The sequence below is a fragment of the Balaenoptera musculus genome, chromosome 8 (assembly GCF_009873245.2).
Source record: "Balaenoptera musculus isolate JJ_BM4_2016_0621 chromosome 8, mBalMus1.pri.v3, whole genome shotgun sequence".
Classification (NCBI taxonomy): domain Eukaryota; kingdom Metazoa; phylum Chordata; class Mammalia; order Artiodactyla; family Balaenopteridae; genus Balaenoptera; species Balaenoptera musculus.
The window spans coordinates 47,014,609-47,032,674 of record NC_045792.1 but is presented as its reverse complement, the minus strand read 5'-3'; the positions used below and the strand labels follow the sequence as shown (position 1 = coordinate 47,032,674).

At 39.1% G+C, this 18,066-nt stretch overlaps 1 protein-coding gene and 1 non-coding gene across 12 annotated transcripts in view; one reads left to right on the top strand and one right to left on the bottom strand.

Annotated features, from left to right (window-relative positions):
• The window catches only part of DLG2 (discs large MAGUK scaffold protein 2), a 2,039,030-nt gene that overhangs the window by 995,881 nt on the left and 1,025,083 nt on the right, over nucleotides 1-18,066 (bottom strand). The window lies entirely within an intron of this gene.
• LOC118900298 lies at nucleotides 12,684-12,814 on the top strand. Its single transcript, XR_005021081.1, has one exon. It is a non-coding gene; the product is annotated as a small nucleolar RNA SNORA18 (small nucleolar RNA).

Sequence of the window (18,066 nt, the reverse complement as noted above, 5' to 3'; positions counted from 1 at the left end):
TAGTCTGGACCAGAGAATTATCCCTTGCTCATGCCTGCAGGGCATTTGGTCCCCATTTTAGGTGACACCCTATACTCACATTACACCCCACTGTCCTGGCTCCCTCCTTAGGAATAAAGAGACTTTGTAGGCCTCAATTGTGCTTGCTCAAAACTTCTATTGGCCTTAAAAGTTAGCAAGTACATGCTAATGGAAGTCAACATGGTGTCACTGAAACAGGATGGGGTTGGGAGAAACCCCATTGGTTGAGACTCAAACAAATTTATTGACAGACCATGTCTATCTTTTGCTGTCCACAAGGTCATCAAATCTTACAGCCTCAATGTATTCATCAGTAAAATGGAGATTATAATAACTACCTCACAGAGGTTTTGTGGAAAATAATAAAACAACAACAGAAACAGCAGACCATATGAATGTCCTAGTACAGTGTAGGCACATAGTGGGTGCTCAATCAGTGTTAATTCTTGTCCTCTCTCCCTCTGTGTTAGTCAGGATAGGTTAGGTTTGTTGTAAGAATACAGTAAATCTCAGTAGCTTAATAAAACTAAGGTTAGTTCTCACTCAAGCTACATCATTGCAGGTCAGCAGGGCACTCTGCTCTACATAACCGCTCAGGGATCTAGAATAAGAGACTCCAAATTTTGTAGCTACACCATCTCTGTGTCAGGAGAAGAACATACTGGAGGGAAGATGCATTGATATTGCTTAGGCCTGGGTATGACACATATCACTTTTCTCACAGTCTATTGGCCGGTACTATTCATATGACTCATTCTAATTACAAAGGGGTAAGCAATAAAGAGTGGCAGGTGAGGTAACACCACTCTCTTTGCCATTTCTTCTCTATTCCTATATAAGAAGTAGATCTCAATAAGATATTGAGTGATACAAATATTACCTGTGAGTAGGCCTTCTAAGAGATCTTTGGCAAGGCTCAGACAACTTAGATTTTGAAGACTCTGTTTCATTAGATCATTCCCCCAGCTCAGGTTTAACCCAAAGTCAGTGGGTTTCAGTTAAGAGTGGCCAAAGTCAACATATGATGCTTTTTGTTTCCTCTGAACAAATTGTCCAAAATCAGAGAGGACTCTTCAAGCGGGCTGCCAAATGAGCTTGCTGAATCTGCTTTTTGATAGGTCCTTCCTAGGAGTACAGCAAAATTAAGTCCCCAAATTGCAAGGTGGTGTGAATCGCTGATTAATTATTTATATGTCAATACCAGTGAGAAGATGAATTCCATCTATTGAAAAATAGGTGGAAAAATCTGCCTAAAATAAACATTTTTCATTCCCAGAGACAGAGAAGAAGGTAAAAAGTCCTTTCAGCTAAGGCAGAACAGTATCTTATGAACATCCTTGGAGTAACGGAGCAACATCTGCCACTAAGGAAGCTCATCATCATTGGCTTAAAAAAATCAGAAGCTTCAAGATAAAGTACAGAAACATCTTTCTATCTATTCGATAGCTCATTCAACAGTTATTTGGTACATGCTATGTGGCAGTCACTAAGTTAAACACTGGACATACAAAGATAAGTAAGACACTACTCTCAGTAGGTTCATAGCAATGAAAAACGTGCCTCCTGATAAGTTGATGATGTAGTACATTTTGTAGTACAATTAAGAAGTCCCTACATAAAGAGAATGTAGATTCTTCTTAATCTGACCTGGAAAAGCCAAGAAAATTCAATATAAGAAATCTACACCACCAAATTGGGAGTGAGCGTCTTAGGGAAAATTATACAGAAACTTTTTGATTTTGGAAAAAATATCTAGCTGTCATACTTGACTTCATCTACCTAGTTGCTTAGGCAACCAGAAAACATAAGAGAAACAATGGGAAAATGCACCGAATGGTTAATCGATAGCAATTTAGTTTTCCTTTTCAGATTCTGAATTTGTCTGAAAGTTATTATGTTTTCTTGGTTCTACAATATATGGGTTCCAATGGCAATAAAACTCATCTAAGTAATTCATGATAAACCACAAACTCAGTGCTTATAAAATTATTGTTTATTTTAAAATACTTAGTATATTGCCTGGTATAAATAAAATACTCAATAAAATTTAGCCACTGTGATTATATTTGCACAAGAATTTGCAGTGTTATCACAATCCCAACAATAACAGAGGGGCAGAGAATGTCTTTGGATATACAGCTTACAGTCACCAGGTGGAAAATGTTACATATATTTTTGTTATCACATTTCTAAAATAATATAAAGCTTACTCACTTCAGCATGGCTTAATAATGTGGGTATTTTTTGAAAGCTTTTCAATTCAAACTTTTCCAAATAGAAGTATGGTGAAAGATAATATAAAATCTGTGAGATACTGTGAAATACAGTAAGATACTGCTCCAGTGCTTAGGGAGTTTACAAACTAGTAAGAATGTTAAGAGAAATACACAGATAACTATGATGAGATTGGGCCAGAGGAGAGTTAAGGAAAACCATGGAGATTCAATAAAGGGCGCACGTTGGAAAATGAGGAAAGGGTCCATCGAGGAGGTACCACTAAAATGGCATTGAAAAATAGATGGGAGGATTTCAACAGGCTGAGACAAAGGAGATTTAACCAACTGGGGGAAGTGGGGGTATATTCCAAATGAACAAGCATGGAGGCAAAAAGCATCTAATATATTCCAGAAAGATAATCCCACTTCACTGGAGAAAAGGGATTGTTGGAAGGTATGGCTAGAGAGGCACAATTAAACCAAATGAGAAATAAGTTTGAATGGCAGAGTAAAAAGCTAAATACGTCTGTAGGTTATCAAGAAATACTATCTTTATACTTGTAGTCTCTCTCCCTCATTGTCATGAAAGGAACTTCCAGCATTGCCACTGCATCTCAGAAACCAAAAGGAAAAACAAATAAGGCAGATAGAGCCAGAGTTCAGTCTTCTGAATTACAAAACAAGCTATTGAAAGTCAAAATCAGGGAACAAAGGGAAGTTCTGCGAAGAGTTTCATTATGGCAAAGGAATTAGAAAGAGAATTAGAGACAGAAAGAGGCCTCACTAGTGGCTTTACTGGAGGAGAGTCCTGGGATCTGAGAGGTAATTACAGGTGGAGTGGGCATGGTGATGACCTCCAGATCTGGTCAGAGTTGGGGGAAGCCTTTGTTGATGGCTGTGGTCAAAGCCAGGATGCTGTGCCAACAGAGCCTTGTTAGTCTTTAGTCTCTTTGCTGTAGGATATAGGCTTTCCAGGCTGTGACTTGTCCACAGAAGGATCCCTTTCCTCGGCCCACGGACTTGGATGGATTTCTGTCTTAACTGCTCTTCCGTGTGTGACCAGCACCCCTCATTTTCCTATGGTCAAGGACACTGGAAGACAGCTTACTCCACTTCCCCTTCACTGTTTCACTGCCTCTGAGCCAGAAAGTGAACTGGAATACAATAGAGTGGTGACTGTGTGAAAGAGGGCTTTCACTTCAGGTATCTTAAAGGGACTAGACAATGGTGAAACCTATTACAAAGGTGAAGAAGAATGATCAAGATATCTGACAAGGTTGGTGGAAGTAACAAATACTGTAGTTTATCTGAGATGCAAAAAGGTCTAAGGTTTTACATCTAAATGCACACTTAATATTTATAGATGTGATCCAATAAACTAAATATCACCTAAGGGATAAAGATATGCTTCCTCTTCTTCAAGAGTACCCATGTAAGGTGTATTAACTGGAATATGCAAAGATGAGGCCTGATCCACCATAATTGCTCAAATGTTTGGTAATAACAGCAGTTCATAAGACTCAGAAATATTGAATGACTTCATCCAAAATTATATACCTGATAAGTGGCAGAGAAGACTCAAATCAGTTGTTCTGCCTCTTTCCACAATACCACACATCCATCCTCCACTGCTTTATCTTTGACACGTAGAGGATAAAGATATTTTTAAATTTATCATACTATAAAACAAACTGCACAGTAGTATCTTTCTCTTTTTATTTTGCTAACTTCTCATTAGCACCACTATCTGCCCAATTACCCCAGTTTGAATCCCTAAAAGCTCTGCTGAAACCTCTTTTCTTGTCCGAAACATAATAAGCTTCCAGCTCTTTTCAATTATATTTCTATAATTTCTCTCATATCCACCTCCTCTTTTTTTCCCACTACTATGACCCTAATGAACATCAGTCGCTTTTAATCATGGCATTTTGACATGAGGCTTTGACATTCTTGGATGATGCGAAGAGTAATGAGATGGATTTCAAGAAATTGGTTCCTATTAATAAAAGCAAAATTTGGGCATGATTTTATTAAAAAATAAATTAGAAAAAAATCTAAGTCCATCCTCATAATAATAGGACTCTAACTCACTTGCATCCCTATCTGTACACCTTGTTGAGAGTAGAGAAAGGGGTAGAGTTCCAGCTATTGAAATGCTGACTGTACATTCCCCAGGTTACATCCTTGGTCTGTATGGGTGTCAATGTCATCCTTCATTTGGTTTTTGACAGAAACCAAGTTTGACAACAGTAGCCAAACTACCACTTTGCCTGCAATTTCCTTTTCCTCTAATTCATCCTATATGCTGCCAGAAGATCATTTTTCTTAAAGGACAATTCTCTGAAAATATAATGTCCATGCTTAAAAATATCCTGTGGCTCCCCATAACCCAGAGTTGAGTCCAAATCCCTCACATTGAAATATCAAGCTCCCCTCAACCTAGCCTCACTTTATTATCTAGCTCCTAATAATTTTCCTCAGTCACCCTTCATTTCAACCAAACCAAAATGCTGACTCTACCCTTCCACATTAATGCTAGTAGGATGCCTGTATTTATACCATTCCTTCCTTCTGGAATGGTTTGCATGAACTTGTCCATGCACCCAAATGCAACCGAGCCTTTAATCACCACCTCAAAACTACCTCCTCCACAAAATGCTTCCTAATCATTGACATTCAAAATATCTTTTTTTCATAACTCTTAATACTTTCTATCATGTATAAGCATTATTTTTGCCTGAGGAGGAAGAGATGATAAAGTAGAGAAGAAAGAAGAGAAAAATGAGGATGAAGAGGTGGAGGAGAAGGAGAGGAAAAAAAGTTGGCAAAAGAGAAAGAGGAGGAAGAGGAAGAATCAAAGAAAAGACAGAGGAAAATGGAAGATGTCTTCAGAAATGTTTGAAGGAATTCTATTAAGAAGGAGTATGAAAAAGGCAACCTTTAGCAAATCTTGGAAAAGCAGAATGTTCAGTGGTTAATAAGAACATGAGCTCTTAAGTCAGAGAGAATGGGTTCAAGCCCCAGCTCTCTGATTTGCTAGATCTGTTATATTAGGCAAGCACAGTTTTCTTATCTGTTAAATGGAAATAACAGTAGTAGCTATCTCACAAGATTGTTGTGAGGAAGAAGTAAGATTATATTAGTGATGTGCTTAAGATAGAATCTGGCATATGATTTTGAGTTCTATAAACTGAAACTGCTATTACACAGTATGAGAAATGATTTTTACAATTTCTCTTAAAGTAGGAAGATGGCGGCTGGGAATCAGGAGAAGAGCTGAAATGTATATATTCCAAATTCCATTATTGTAAAGTGAATGAGGGCTGGGCAGCAGTCAGGGCTGATTAATATTATTAAGTGAAAAGTGTGGAGAACTGAGTCCTGATTTAATAACCTACTGGCATCTGTTTAATCATAGCTCTTGATGACTTTCAGTGGATATTAAATTTTGGTCCCTAGAAATAGGCTATTGATATCTTGACAGAAAACAAGCAGAATAGCAACTTCCTGTTGGTCAACAGGAGTAGGCAAAAAGACTAGAGGCCTCAGCAGAAGAAGCTCAGATTTAAAGACCAGATCTAAAGGTGCTTTGGAAAAAGTCATGAGAATTGCCCGAAAGGGACAAGAAATATATGTACTTATATGTAGTTCAAAACGCAATATAACCTAGTTCTCTTCTTTTGACATCCTCTATCTTCTGGAGTCTGGAGAGTAGGGATAATAACAGCTGACACAGATTATTCCATCGTCTAAATGGGGTGTGTGTGTGTGTGTGTATCAACTTCTTTTAATTCTTATCAACTCTCTAAGATGGGTTCTGTTACTATCTTCATTTTGCATATTGTGAAACTGAGACTCAAAGAGATTAAAACATTTATTCAAGTGGTCTAAAAGTTAGTGGTAAAGCTGTGGTGTGAAGCCAAGCAGGCTTGCTCCAGTCCTGTGCTCTAAACAATTAAGAGGTCTCTTCTGCACCCTGCATCACCTCAGTGGTAGAGATACATAATTTCTTTTCTACTTCTCTCTTTTATGTTTCTCAGTCAGGGCATGCACACACAATAAATGAGAAGAAGCATTTGCCCATGACTTATCCCTGCCATATGTAAGTCAGAAGATCCTGAAGAGGACATCCTCTGAGTTATACCAACCCATTACTAAGACTATATCTTGCTTTCCATTCTAGGTTCATTCAGTAAATATTCACCTAGCACCTGATGGTTCGTGACTCTTGATTTAAAAGTGGAGTTGGCTAATGATAAACCACAATAGGACAAGTGATTTAAAATCTTTGAGTCTTCCTTTTCTCATCTGTACATAACGGATACTGATAAGGCCTTCCTTGTCTCCCTTATTAGATCAATCTATTTTGCTCTTTCTCTTATTCTTTGGTATAAGATCTATGTCTTCATCCCTATTACAGTGCCTGGAATTTAATAGATAGTCAGAGATGTTTGCTGACTAATTGACTGGATGAATAAGTGAACAAGTAATGATTAAAGCACTTTGAATGACATATAAAAGTAATTATTTCCCAATTGCCGGAGGAGTGAGCAGAGAGAAATCAGCAAGACTAAGATGCCAGAGCTACTCCTCAATATAAAAGCAAAAGCGTGGGAAGAGACAGAATGTCAGGACACATTGCCAGTGTCAGGGGAAATCTGATGCTAGTGGCAGATACTAACAAGATGGAGCCCTAGTCCAGGACACAGAAGGAGGATGGGTGTATGACCACACCTTGCTTGTCATAATCGAGTCTTCCTTTTGGCTCTAACACAGCTGCCATAAAGCAGCCATCTTTGAGAAGTGTTTTCTGGACCATTTCTGACGGCCAAAGCAAGTGGTAGTTTTGCTCATGGCCTGCAGAGCCTACCTCAAAGTTCTAAAAATATTTTCAACTCCCACTTGCATGAAGTTCCATGGTTCTTAAAAATTACAGAAATGTTTTTCTTGCCATAACTGTCTCTAAAACTTTCACACTGCCAGGGTCAAACAGGGTTTTCACCTCATTCAGTTGCCCTGGTGCCCTGGCTTGATCCCTGACTCAGCTCCTTTTCCAAGATCCACGTCCACATTTAAATCTTCTGACTTCATCTGCTATGGCAAGAAGTTTACTAGTCTCCTTTTCTATTGTAGAGGTGGTTGCTAAAGAAAAGAAGGTTTATGGTGTTTTGGATGATTTTCAAAAGACATTTTAAGTAAACATGAGGTAAAAAATTATGATACAACAGAATTTATAACATAGGGTGTTAATTTAATTTCACACACCAGAGATATAAACTTAAGGCTTTTTAGGCTGGAATATATTACATTTCAGAACAGAGGCACCAACTGTTCCAGTATCAATAAAACGTTTCCATTTATTTTTTTACCCCATAGATTCCATGCACTGAAGAATTTTCCTACCAAGTCAACTGCATATAATAAGTGATGATTTGATCCTTATTAAAAAAACAACAACAACAAAAACTACAGTCAATATGTCTGGAACCATCATAACAAGCTTCCAATCAGGCTGAACAAATCATTGTTAGCAGAGTGGGTGATATAACTCCAGCCTAAAGCAAAGGAAGCAGTTTCTTTATTTAGAATACACAAGACTTTTGTAGAGCCAATGTTCTATTGGATTAGGCTTTCTGAAATATTGCAAGTAGCCTGGTTAGGAACTCAGGCTTTGTAGTAGGCAGATTTGAGTTTGAATAGTGGTTCTATCATTTAATGTCTGTTAGATGCTGTATGTACAAGACACTTAATTAACCCCTTTAAGTTTCAGTTTCCCCAGCTATAGGATGGGAAAAATAACAGTACATAACTCACAAAACTGTGAAGAGTAAGATAATGGATGTAAAATGCTTAGTGCGATGCCTTGCAAATTCAGTAAATGTTAGTTGCTGTTTCTGTCATCATCACTATTCTCATTATTATCATCACCATCATCACCATCATCATCATGTCATCCTTATCTTTACTAGATTCAAGAAGTATAAGACATGATTTCTAGTCGCATTCCCTTTCCTACCTGAAATGTCCATCAGCCTGGGGACATGGTATGATGGTGAATTAATCAGGTCAGACTCAAATATCATCCAGTTGATTACTACAGGCTCATTGGGAATCTCTACCTTTGGCAGAGGTTCAGACTTTTGATGTATTTTACTACCTACATAAAAGTAATTTGCCATTACCAAGCAGAGAAATCAGTTTTTCTAAGAAGAACAAAGGCAATTCTCAGTCCCTCCTTCTCTAAATCTAAGTAGTGGTGGGTTTTGGAATTGGTAGGTTAGGCAACTTTCCCCCTACTCACTCATCAACTGCCTCCCCCTCCTACTCAGTCTCCATCCTCTCCAGCTAACCCCTGCCTGAGTCATAATAACGGCTCCTATTTTGGATGTGTTTTTATATATTACATGTTGGTCAGGTCTTTGGATACTGTGGTAGGCAGAAGTATGGCCTGCCAAAGGTGTCTAAAGAAACAGTGAGTGAGTATTAGAATCACTCAAACTGGCTTCAGATCCCAGCTCTAACCACTCACATAGGTCACAATTGATCCAGGGCGGAAGAATACACAGGCCCATGCAGGACATGGTGGGGCTTTCAACTCTAAATTGGGGATTATATGCTCTACTTTGCTAGGTCCCTGATAATGTATCTAAAGCACTTAGAACAATGGTTAGCACATGATAGGCATTCAAAAAATAGAAGTTTCATAAAACGACTACTGATGTTTAACATGTCTTCGTTTACTTTATCAGAAGCATGACGTCTGAAAGGATCATTTTTGCTGAGGTGAGCATCTTGGCCTGGAACAGAATTAATGAGAAGTTTTCAAGAGCCTTGTCACCGTCTAATGTAGTTAGATCCATGAATGGATTCAGTCGATACAGGTGAGGTGCTTTAAAAGCAGATAGTGTGGGCAGTAGGTACCACTGTCATGGTGTGTAAAAGGCAGAGACTTCTGTGCTCAAAATTATCGTCCTCTTAGATACTTGAACACCCATCTTCGAAGACTGATGACATTTGCATATACTCTGCCCTCAATTTTTTTCCAGGGTCCCTCTGCAAAATGTTTCTTGTGTGTGAAAGGGGAAAAACCGAAGATAACACGTGGAGTTCTAACTCTTACCTGGAAACAATGTGCAGCCCACGCCCTTTGTCTGGGACCACTGTGCCCTCGGTGATGGGGGAAAGAGAGGAAGAAGGTAAAAAGCGGTCTGAAAGGGGCAGTGACAGTAAAGACTACCTTTGTCTATAGCATACTTTGACTTCAAGTAGAATACTAAAATCTAACACTTTCTTCTCCAAAACTGGCTGCTCAGGGACTTCCACATCGGGAAGGCCTGAGACCCCAGACACTGGGCCACCCCAAAGAGAGAGGGGACATGGGCTTAGAAATTGACCCAGGCAAACAGAGAAGAGTTTAGAGTTCGGACTATGCAAGGCATTGGGCTGCAGCCTAGGCAGGTGACCTGCCAGAACAAAGTCCCGGGGGATGACTGACAGATAAATTTGGTTTCGAGGACAAGGGCCAGGTGAAAAGCAGTGATCCCGGCAGAGGACTAGCTGCAGGCACACCGGGCGGTGGGTACAAAACCTCAGCTATGACGGGAAGAAGCATGAGCCATGCAGAGTCATGGGATCTGGGATCTGAGTGCTGGCTGGCTTATCCAGGGTTATCCAGAATATATCTAGAGGTCAACCTTGACTTCCTGCAACAGCTTCCAAAGGAGTGTCCTGGCCTCCAATTTCCACTCCTTTCTCCTTTTAAAACCCGTCAGTGGCTTTGCATTGCCCTGAGAAGAATTCCAAAATTGTTTAGCACAAGTTTGTCTCCCATTACTTTTCTCTCTTCCTGCCACCACTGAAGCACACATACACACATACTCACACATGCTTATACACACGTACACTCCCCTTTAAAAACAACCCAATTGTGACATTGCTTTGTCAAAAATCTCCCAATAGTTTTCCATTTAAGTCCCATTGTGCCCTAGAAGGTTTATGTAATCTTCCCCCAGGCCATCTCTGACCTCATTTCCTACTATTCTTCCCCTTGGTCACTCTTGCTGTTCCTCTGACACAGCAGTTACTGTCTCAAGGTCCTTGTGCTTTTTGGTTTTCTGTGCCTAGATATCTTGTTGGCTTGCTTTCTCATCTTCTTCAGGGCTCTGCTCAAAACGTTACCTCAGAATTCTAGAGGCCTGATCTGACGGCACTAACACAAATGTACCACCCCACTCAGCACACAAGCCTGAACCATCATTCCCCTTCTCTTGCTCTATTTTCCTTCACAGCTCTCAACATCACCTTCAAACTGATGGTAATTAGCATGTCTGCTTTCCATAAGACAAGGGACTTAATTGTGCTCACTTTACTGCTCTGTCATTAGTTCATTGAATAGTGACTGCTGGACACTCAATAAATGTTTTTGAATAAATGTATTAGTTATCAGCTATTTTAAGGAGACTCTCTGACCACCCTCAGACTGGTTGAGTTTATCCTCTGTGCTTCCACAATACCCTGCGCTTATCTCTATATTAGCACCGAACACATTCACACTGGGCAGAAGGACCTCTTTACTTACACGGTCTCCCCCTCTATTCTCCAAGCTCTGTAAGGTCCTGGACTCAGGCTTGCTCACTCAAGCAGATGTGGTGCACAGTAGGCAACCATGAATGTTTGAAGAATGAATGAAGGGTAGTGAACAGGCACAATGTCAAAGGAGCAAGGATGCACTGATGCTGATTCCACCGAGCCACAGACTTAGTGTTCTTCGTATTCTCCCAGGTCATGGTGGCTTCCAAGGTGCAGAGCAGGGCTGAGTCTACAGGTGGCGCTCAAGTAAAGATAGGGACCAGGGATCAGGAAGGTCATTATATCCACTGCTTCTAACAGATAATGGCATTTCCTTGTTATGTAGATTAAATAACAGATATGAAAGTGTTAAGCACAAGGTTTGCAGACAGAAGATGTTCAATTAATATTAGGATCTCTTCCTTTCTCTTCTCATAGGAGAGAAACAAATAAATTGCTATGGGATTTCAGAGGAATTATGATATTCATTTTTTTAATATGTGAAACTTGAGGGTCCTAAGACATTAAATGACTTGCCTGAAGTCACACAGCTAATGAGAGGCAGAACTGGGGCTGGTTCTGAGCTCTCCCAAATCCTAGATTACTGCTATTACAACCATATCCCCTGGTCTCTAAAGCCCCAGGGCTGGGGCTCTACCTAAAACATCCTAGATCTGAGTATCTATCCCACCACCCAATCAGAAAGGCAGTGATTTTTGTAAGAGAGATTGGGACCAAGGAGTTAGAAATCCAGAAGTTTTCCTTAGATTCCCCTGGGAGCATATCGCTATCTTCAAAGGAGACCCCTGAGGAAATCGCTGAAATTTTAATTTAAGCAAAATTATAAGTTCATTTGCCCTCTGTACAGCTCACATAAAACTAATTAGAATTCTAATGTCATGAACTGGGGAACCTTGGAATTCATATAAAACGTGTTTATTATTTTGCATAATGAAATACGTCAACCTCCATGGAAATTAAAGCAACTAATCATCTCTTATCAATGACATTCAAATGCCATCACACCTCCACTGAATGTCAGTTCTGTTCAGGTCTGTCATGGATCCATGTTACTTTGATCTGACAGCAGGCAGCCATGTAGGTTTCAAGGAAGGAGATAGTAAAAGGTATCCACTGATTGAGCTGTGGCTTGTAAACCAACTGGCAATCAAAATGCACGCTACACCAGATGACAGAACCAAGGCACTCACGGTAAGAAAATAAATGACTACAAACCCACATGAGAAGACAATCATTTTCTACATGACAGCTTCCCACAGATTGTTTCCAAAGGTAGACGTGCTCAGTGGTGTGGAGACTGGGGTACTCACTCCCTGCCTATCAGCTTAGTGTGTCTTCTGATACTAAAACTGAAAGTGATAACTAGTGATGGGCAACAATAAGTAAGTTATGAAATGTCTTGGCATGATATTCAACATTTCCTAGGCTCGGTTTAAATTCTCTGAAATGCTTACACTGTTTTTCTATTTTAATCTGCAATGATTAAGAAACTAAGATCCAAAGAGGCTAAGTAATAGGTCTTCATTAATTCAGTCAATGACAAGGGGATGATTGGGCGCCAGGTATTATGTGTGGGTGAGGGGAGGCAGATGAATAAACCGCAGTCTTCATCCTAATGAAACCCATCTTCTGAGACATCAACAAACAAAACTACAACATTCTAAAGCTCTGTTAAGGAGACAGAGTATGTCAGTAGCAAAAATTAATCACCTAAATAATTTATTAAAGCTACTGGTCAAAAACAAAAAAATAAAACAAAACAAAGCAAAAAGGTGTAAATGGAAATTTTGGCTGAAACACCAAAGCGATAATCTCTTGTGCTAAGAGAAAGCCATATTTAAAAAAATAATATCTACTGTTGAGGTCTATCCCGATGGGGCTTTTTCTGTAAACCTACATCGTTGGAAACGCCTCATAGATTAACAGTGTGGTTTCCTTTACTCATAGAACTACCTGTTAGATCTGTGGGAAAGAACTACAAGACAGAGCTGCCAAGTAAACTATGAAAAACCTAACAAACTTTTTATCTTAGGTATTGGCATATCCCAATGATCTGTACTGTTCTAGGGTGTGATGGCTTAGGAGTGAATATGATTTGAACCTAATACATTTTTAGAGGGTGTCAAATTCAGAACCAGGCAGATCCATCTCCTGACCCTAAACATGGTCCTAAAGTAAATCGCTTGAGGAAATTGGATCCCAAAGATTACAGGTGGGGAATTTTGAAGTGTGTCCATATTTCATTGGAGATCAAAGAAGCCTAACTAAAAGAATTGTGGGCTGACTCACACGATAACTTCTTTTTGAAAGGGCTATTTTATCTTGAAGGTTATGAGTTTGGAGGAACTAAGGTGATTGGCTGTGGAAAGAATCAGAACATGTGAAAATCCTTAAAAATTTATTGACTTAAATAACTTTGTGTTACACATAATTTAAAAAAAACCCTTTACACTTAAAAAAATAATAATATCTATTAAATGCTGAGGCAGTCATTATCTAAAATTCCTGATCCCTGGCACTGTAATTTTCTAAACACTTTCCGACATATTATCTTTCTTAATCTCCATGTGTCAGGTACTATTTTTTCATCCTACAGTTATGGAACTGAAGCAGATAGAAATAAAGTGATTTGTACAAGGTAACAGAGACAGGCAATGGTAAAGCTGGGGTTGGATGCAGGCATCTGAGAGGCAGGTACAAGGCTTTTTTCCAATACTCCACAGGATGAACCGCTTAATATCATGTAGACACACAGTATCAAAGCTACTCCCAGAACCTACATTTAGTAATGCCTAATCCCAGGCTGCTTCCACTGCAGATACTGAATCTTACTTATTGTTTAATCCTTAGTAATTTGTTTAAATATAAATGACGCTTCTTTTCAAGGATTTTAATATCTTCTTCTAAACATAGCTGAGTGGTTAAGAATTTGGTCTAGGGAGTCCCAAACCTGATGCCGAATACGCTTACTGACACTGCCTAGGTAGTTTACTTACGTTCTCTGAATTGTTTCCTGAACTGTAGAATGGGATAATGACGTCTGCCTCACAGGCTAATTGTGGTACAGATTAAGTGAAATATGTATATTAAGTGCCTAATGTAATCCTGGATAATGGCAGATTTTAGATGGAATAGCCATTTACTAAACAATAGGGCCAGTGACAATTTAGTGGCTCAAATTCATCCAGGGACTCAGAAATGCCATACTTTTTACAACCCCATCCCATGACCTTTATTCCAAAGAGATGCTAAAACACAAGCTCTGTGTTATATATTACTAGTGGGAGGCTCTGTGCAATCTACAGACTCATAACCCTGCTACTACCAAAACTGCTGTACTAAACTAAAAGACACTTGCCACCTTAATGGATATCTTAGATGAAAATGCTTTACTGGCTTAAACAGAAAGCAAAGATTCACAGTTTCACTTTAGTTAAGAGCTTTGGGTTGGCACTAAATGCGAACAATTTGCCAGGTTAGCAGATACAAGCAGATATTTCCGTTTTCTTCAACATTCTTTCTTTCTTTCTCTCTCACTGTGTCTGTGTACCTCTCTCTCTCTTTTTTTCGTGCACCTATGTGTGTGCACGTACACGTCAACTATTTGCTTTTAAACTGCCCACGAAGGCTGAATGTAGACATCAGGTTACTTCAGTCTAAATCCAGTCTCTTCCTCTTAAAAGCTGTGTGATCAAGGGCAAGATTATTCATTTACCCATTCATTCGTTTAAAACAATTAGCTGATGACCTACTATTTGCCAAGCATTGCCACTATTTCTAGGGATACAGAGATGAATAAGATACACGGGGTCCCTGTCCTCAAGGAGATTACATTTTGGGAGTAAAGACACAATACAGAGATAAAAATAAACAAACAATAAAATCAAATTGTGATAAAGAAAATAAAACAAACATGGTTATGTGATAGACTGATTTGGAGAGGGACTCCTAGGTGGAGTGGTTTTAATAAAACCTCTTTGTGGAGGTGATTTTTTGAGTAGAAACATGAAGTATGAGAAGGAGTCAGTCAGAGTACTAGAGGAAGATCGCTCTGCTCCGGGTCTCAGCTCCCCGCTAATTTGGGGTTGGAAGAGGGAACTGACAGTTTTCCCCTAAGAGTGCAATAAACTCTAGTCACACACAGATGATGTCTCAGCCAGAGTTATTTGGTTGCAAGGGAAAACAAAAAGCAAACAAACAAATGGCTTTGGCTAAATTAAGGAAAAAAAGGAATTTATTGCTAGAAAATTGAATAGCTTAAAGAATCAATGAAATATTGGAAAACTAGGTTCAGACACGGACAAAAAACAATAAAGCCTGTAGTGGGTATGAATACAAAGAACTGCTTAATGTCTTTTCAGAGTATTTCCCATCTTTGCATTCACTCCAGTCTGGCCAGGAAGTGTGATCTAGCTTGGGTCACCTAAGCACACTGCCTAAGGCAGGTTAGGGCACCTGCATTTGCAGCCCCAGAGCATCAAAGGAAGTACTCTTGTCCATTTGAACCTGGAATATTAAGCAAAGGCCATTTGAAGGCCTCAATTCTCACATACTTTAATAAGATTCAAGGTCCAGGGTACATTGGAACTGGAAAATGTATCTGGTTTTCCACAATTGAAAAGCTAATGAACTTTGTTCACCATCAGGACTGTTTATTGAGCAACTATGAAGGAACAGTCCTCATTGTTTATAGGTGTTTGGACAGGCACGTGTCACTCTAATTTCCAATCAGGAAGAAGAATTAACCAAATGCTCAGCCTGCCCCCACCCCGGAACCAGAATAGGGCCTGAAGCAATCCTGCGGTTTTGCGGCCAGCTCCCACAACATAGTACTAATGTTGACAACAGTTCTCATGCTAACCAACTTTTCCAGGCAGAGAGGAGATTGTCCTAAAGTACAGTAGCTTAAAGGTCCTTATTCCATGATTCAGATGAATTACAGATAGTAATTCACAAATACTTTCTAAAAGACCCTACAGTAAATCTTACTTAATAATGCTGTTGTTATCTATTGAATTCAGTGCATCTGACTCTACACAACGGGATTTTGGGGAAGGGCACCCTCCCTTCCTTCCCCCAACCCAGTTTCCTTCCTTGTTTGCCCCATAGTAGGTTCTCAAACAGAAGTTACTAATACTGGGATATAGACATGATGTTTCCAACTCTCAGACTTCATAACCATCTAACTACTCCAACATGGAAAACATAAATCCCCAAATGTAAAATTTATGTTTCAAAGTGATAAATTAGGAAACCTTCAAAAGATATACAAAATAATCACTTATTAACTGGATACATTCTGAAATGTTTACAGAAGAAATGGTAAAATACATGGGATTAGGGAGCAAGTAGGGGAAATGGGACAGAGCTAATAACAGTTGTAACTGAGTAATGGGGGAAAAAGGAGTTCAATATATGATTTTTTCTCTTTTTTGCATGTACCTTTGCCTTTAATTCCTCATCTATGGAATTGGGATAAAAATATTTTGCTTACATCATGGGGATTTTGTGAGAAACAAGTGTATGTAGTTTTTTGTAAACTCTTAGCACAATGTAAATGTTAGGGATTTTATTATCTGTAATGATAAAAATTGAACTAATGTCCTCTAGAGTATATTCTAGTTCCAAAATTGTCTTCAATGATACAATTACCTTACCAAGTCACTATAAGAGTAATTTGTTAAGAAGAAATAAATGATACAGTGGAAAGACCACTAGAATAAGAGTGGAGGACTTCTTTTTAAAGTTTAAATATACTGATTCCCAGGAGACTTTATTTCAGATCCTGCTTTTGCCCCCAACCAAGGTTATGAACCCAAGCAATCTGCTCACCTTGAATTTTCCTCATCTGTAAAATGAAGGCATTGAATTACCCCATATTAGACAATTTTCTTAAAATTCTCTGAACATTTTCTATGGGTGTTTATGTCTTTATTATAGAGGTCTATAAGTTATCCAGTCCTCTAAGGATCTTACTCTTAAAAATGGAAAACACAGATGTAGGTAAACATGTAAAAGGGAGAAAAGGAGAACAAAAACCTTAACTCAAAGAAAACCAGACAGAAAAGAAGTGTATCATCACTCATATCTCAGGAGAAATCCTCTGTGGGGAGGAAGGTCAGGGATAAGTGCCTCACTGGAATGGTTAGGAAAGAAAAAGGCAGAGAACTGACCAGAACTGAACTATGCAAAGTGGAACTGAATAGAGTCTCCCATAATACATTCTAAAAATCCTCCTGGAAGTGGTGGTTCCAATAACAACTTGAAGGATAAGAGTAAATGTTAGTGGTATAGAGCAGGGGGGTAACTGGTTGAAAAAGCTAGGGCCAAACGGAACACAATTGCCTAGGGAAGAGGCCTTTTGTAGTGGTCTCCTTTTGTAGATAGAGAACTGCTCAAAGATAAGGAAACAGCTTTATTCATCTCTGAATACCCCATACAGTTTTACAGGGTTGTCTTAGGATGAAATGAGTTAATATGTGCAAAGGGTCTAACAGTGAGTATGGCAGAGTAGACACATAATAAATGCCTCTGAATTATAGTTTGGGGAGAGGTTAGTGAGTAAAGAGTGGAACAAATGGATGACGATTATTTGAAGCAGGGGAATAGAATGTCAAAGTTTGGACCTTTCGCTAACACAGCCTGCTCTCTGGGATGTCTAGGCCCTCCGTTGGAAGGGCAGTCAGCCTGTGTGCTTCTTAGAACAGAGTCTCTTGGCTTTCCTCAGAGAGTGTCACAGATATTTTCATGAGAACAGATGAAATGAGAGACCTTTGTGGCCAAGTTGTCCTCATCTCCAACTAAGCAATCTGTCTTTGCCACGTGTTCCAGATTCAGGGCTAGACTGCCTGATAAGTTAAAGTGATAGATGGTCCTTAAGAAAAGTCTGACTCAGCGGGTTCAACAGTAGAGGCATTTATCTTAGGACTTTAATAAAAACCCAGAAATACTCGAGAAACAGATCTCAGTGAAGCAATTGAAATATTATCCCATAAGCATAGCTGCACCATTCTTATCATCATGTTAGGTTTGTAAGGTACCTTTAAATTCTGGGACTCCTCAATGTTTATTCCTCCTTAACTTTACAAACACTCTGTAAGGAGATCACTATGTATTTTTCCCTATAATGCATTCTGATGGCATTTGAGTGTGAATTTGAGTGTGAATTTGAAAATTTCTTCATAACTGCAATACGGATGCAGATTTTCCCCCAACATGATTATTAATATTATTGATGAAA